The sequence below is a fragment of the Leptonychotes weddellii genome, chromosome 1 (genome assembly GCF_054177405.1).
Source record: "Leptonychotes weddellii isolate Sample4059 chromosome 1, ASM5417740v2, whole genome shotgun sequence".
Lineage (NCBI taxonomy): Eukaryota > Metazoa > Chordata > Mammalia > Carnivora > Phocidae > Leptonychotes > Leptonychotes weddellii.
In genome coordinates, this window is record NC_138369.1 from 188,969,622 (window position 1) to 188,974,255 (window position 4,634).

The 4,634-nt window shown below is 49.3% G+C and overlaps 1 pseudogene; it reads left to right on the plus strand.

The window, feature by feature from the left end:
* The first annotated feature begins 547 nt into the window (after positions 1–547).
* On the plus strand, positions 548–2,189 carry LOC102729678 (G2/mitotic-specific cyclin-B2 pseudogene; annotated as a pseudogene).
* The last annotated feature ends 2,445 nt before the right edge of the window (positions 2,190–4,634 follow it).

Below are 4,634 nucleotides of genomic sequence, written 5' to 3' on the forward strand. Positions count from 1 at the left end.
GGCTGGCTCTTGTGAGCCTCTGGTCTCCCCGTCCCTCTTTTGAGTTTTGTTTGTTAAAATGATTGCTTCTCTTTCTATTTTTTTTTATTCTTATGTTAATCCCCATACATTACATGATTGCTTCTCTTTCTAAACAAAGAACTCGGTCTAATCTCCAATCCACTACTTTGATGATCCTAAACACCTATGAGTCTACCCCAAAACATAATAAAAATTAACTTGTAATGAGAAAGTGTACACTGTGGTTTTCATTTGTTTGTTTGTTTTTTCTACTACCCTGACTGCTAGTGAACTGCTGGGGTTTCTACAAAGAGAGAGCCCCACGATCTGCCCACCCCCAGCAGGAGGACCGCCCTCGATGAGAGAGTGAAGGGCAGGCTCTGGGCGGGGAGCATCCCTCCGTGGGTCTGCATCAAGGTTACTTGGGTTTGCTCTGCTTGGTAGGCTAGAAAGCCTTCATTCGTACATCGGGACCAGATGTCAACGCGATTGTGATTCTAAAACCTGTGTAAGCAGGGAACAAGGTTGTGTGGTGGCGGACAATTTCGTGGTCATTCAGATAATCCAGTGTGTGTGCAACACAACACGTGAAAACACACAAGCACATGTGCACACACCACATGCACACACACACACACGGGTGCACACACACATGCTTGAAACATCAGAATGAATGCACACCATTAAGACGGCACCACGAGAAGGTCTTAAGCGGTGTGGGCTGGAGTGCGGAGCTCACGGCGCCGCGGAAATTTGTGTCCTCCCTCTCTGGTCCGCGTCCCTCCCTGGGCCGGGCTGGCATTCTTGCCTGCCCCTTCCCACATGGCGCTGCTCCAATGCCCGACGGTGTCCACTGATTTGGAGAATGCTGACACTGGAGTTAATTCTAAAGCTAAGAGTCATGTGACAATCAGACGGGCAGTTTTAGAAGAAATTGGAAATAGAGTTGCAACCAGAGCTACATAAGTAGCCAAGAAAGCTCAGAACACCAAAATAGCTGTTCAACCCACCAAAACAAATGTCAACAAACAACTGAAACCTACTGCTTCTGTGAAACCAGTACAGATGGAAGTGCTGGCTCCAAAGGGTCCTTCCCCCCGACAGGAGGATATCTCCACGAAGGAAGAGAATCTCTGCCAAGCTTTCTCTGATGCCTTGTTCTGCAAGATCGAGGACATTGATCATGAGGACTAGGAGAACCCTCAGCTCTGCAGCGACTACGTTAAGGATATCTACCAGTTTCTACGACAGCTTGAGGTTCTGCAATCCATAAATCCACACTTCTTAGATGGAAGAGAGATAAACGGACGCATGCGCGCCATCCTGGTGGACTGGCTGGTGCAAGTCCACTCCAAGTTTAGTCTGCTTCAGAAGACTCTGTACATGAGCGTCGCCATCATGGACCGATTTTTACAGGTTCAGCCGGTTTCTCGTAAGAAGCTTCAACTGGTTGGGATTACAGCTCTGCTCTTGGCGTCCAAATATGAGGAGATGTTTTCTCCAAATATTGAAGACTTCGTTTACATCACAGACAATGCTTATACCAGTTCCCAAATCCGAGAGATGGAAACACTGATTTTGAAAGAACTGAAATTTGAGTTGGGTCGACCTTTGCCACTACATTTCTTAAGGCGGGCATCAAAAGGCGGTGACGTCCATGTGGAACAGCACGCTTTAGCCAAATATCTGATGGAGCTGACTCTCACTATGACATGGTGCATTATCACCCTTCAAAGGTGGCAGTGGCTACATCCTGCCTGTCCCAGAAGTTTCTGGACCAAGGAAAATGGAACTTAAAGCAGCAGTATTATACTGGATACACAGAAAATGAAGTATTGGAAGTCATGCAGCACATGGCCAAAAATGTAGTGAAAGTTAACGAAAACTTAACAAAATTCATCGCCATCAAGAATAAGTATGCAAGCAGCAAACTCCTGAAGATCAGCACAATTCCTCAGCTGAACTCAAAAGCCGTCCAGGAGCTTGCGTCCCCTCTGATGGGACGGTCCTAGGCTGCTGTGGCCCTCAGGGAAGAGTGCTCCGTCCGTGAACTTGGTCTCGCTGATTTGGAGCTCTTCACTTTGTATATAGTCCTCTGGTCTATTTCATGAAACCTTTCCTTAGACCTATTTTCTAAAATGTATATTGAGGAAAAATAAAGCTGTTAATTTTTCTTAAAAAAAAAAAAAGATGGCACCATGAGATCAAACGGTTTCTAAAACAGTGTGCTGAACGCCTTGTAAATAACAATTTGAAAGCATTCCTGGTGCGTATGTGAGCACAGTCACACTCTCGAACATTGTTGGAGGGAGTGTAACCCAGTACAGCCTTCAGAAGAGCCATTGGGCAAAGTCTAACAAGATGGAAACCTTTCATACACATTGACCCAGCTTCTAAAGTGTGTCTGTCACTTACCCAAGGGCACAAAAGTGTGCATGTTGGATATTTATCGCAACATGTGGATAAGAGCCAAATCTGAAAATGGCCTACATTTTTATCAGCAAAGGTTTAATTGCATAAATTATGACACGTCTACAATGGAATAGGGCACAACCCCCCAAAGAATGAGGTTAATTAGTACACACGGGAAAAAATGTCCCAGATCGTTCTACTTCGTGTGATAAGAAAGCACAATTGTTTTGTTTTCTTTTTAAATAGTGCACACAGGGTGCGAGGCATTATTCCAGGGGCTGGTGACATGGGCGCCGCCCCCACAGGTGGGTACTCTCCCGGACACACGGACAATAAGCACAGACAATGAGGGGCGCATGGAGCCCCGTGAGCTGCGGTGGAAAGCTGTTGGCCCTGGTGCTGAAGAGCGAGGTTGGGGTTGCTAGTGAAATGGGGGTGAACGGTTTCAGAGTTAGCATCACCCTCGTCCACCCTTCCCACCTGAGAGAAGGAACGAGAGGCAGGACTCTTCCCGCTGGTGGGACGGGAGGTCTGCCCACCCCCTCGTGGGACGTTAGCTGCAGGTTAGGGTCATGGGCCAAGGATAGGCGGCGGCCAACTCGGGGCGGCCACAGCGAAGGCATCTCTGAGGGGGAGCACTTGAGCAGAAGCCCCAAAAAGTGTGGGAGGGAGAATGTGGCCGTCTAGGAGGAGATAATTCCAGGCAGAGGGAAAAAATGAATGAGTGAATGAATGAATGAATGCATGCATGAATGAACCAACACATGAGTGAGTGGAAGCCATTCTTGACAAGAGAGCACACACACGAATTGCCCTTTGGATGCTGCCATGATGTTATTCTGCATCCAACCTCATCTCTCTCCCTGTCTAGACATCAGTGAAGGTCCTGGTGTCTACCCCGCCTGCTTTGCCAGGGGTCCTCGGTCCGGCGACCTGAGTCCTCAGCCTGCCGTTCTGCCCGTCTGAGCCTTCACTGCTTGCACAGAGGGCAAGGATGGTGTGCACACATGCCTTTGAGGGGCTAGTGTCCCCAGGGCACGTGTGATGCCCAAGTTCAGGGCCCCTCTTAGAACCTGGGAGGGGGCTACTGCAAGCATGGTAGTTTCCATGGTAGTTTCCAAGTCAGAAGAACACCTCTCTCCGGCCTGTCTGGCTGGCCCCCCAGTGCTCCCTAACACAAGGCCAACTGGGGGAGGGGGGCAGTGCTCCAGGAGCTTTGCTCTGGAGGGAGGTCCTAGGAAATCCACCAGCTGTGGCAGCCCTAAGACAGACCCCAACCCCCAGCATATGTCCCAGGAGAGGATGGGCAGAGGGGCATCTGAGCAAGAAGACCTGCTCCTCTGCCTTCCTGCTGGGGTTGATGCCTTCTGTCCTGCCAGGGGGAAGAATCACCCTCTCTGTCCTTTTCTGGGGAACACCAGGTGGAAGGGTGGAGAGCTGATTCTGACCCTGACACTGAGCTTCTGCAAACATTAGTGCAAGTGACATTCCCACCCCAGCGCTACCGTTTCTGAGTTGGGCACAAGGGGCAAATCTCTGAAGTTCCATGATCATCAGCTTCCAGTGTGCCTTTCTACTTCCTTTAAGTGGTTGGGATGTCTGTAGGGCCCACCTGAGGAGATGGGGTGGCAGGGGAAGCAGCTCGAGATCGGTGGTCTGTCTACTCAGATATCCACGTGTATGTTTACCAAAGTCAATAAGGAAATGTTAACCTGAGGGAAATTTCAGCATGCAAGGAACAAAGTGACTTGCTTCCCTCATCTCTGTCCTGCAACCTTGCTTCCAAATTCCTTTAAGAAATTCACCATGAAATTATGAAAAGGACGATTTTTAAATTATTGCCCAAATCAAACTCTGTGGCTTCTTGAAGAATCTTCTGAAAATGGTCTTTCACTCAGGGGTGCTCCCCTGGGTACCTGTGAGCCTTACAGCACAGGGAAGGTGACTGTCCTTGTCCCTTTGTCACAAGAGCCAATGACCGGTGGTGGTGGGATTGGACCCAGGTCTCCTCCGGTGATCAATCCATGTGTACAACCCCAACCTGTCTCTCCCCACTGGACTCTAGCCCCAGAGCTGCTGCCCCTGGAGGCTTGTTCAGACACTCTTAGAAATCCAGAGCCCAGACACATCACCTTCAGGGGTCTGGGGCTGACGCTGTTTTCACAAGCACACGAGGACATTCAGAGGGAGGAATTTCTCCTGAACATTACTGGCTGGTCTTC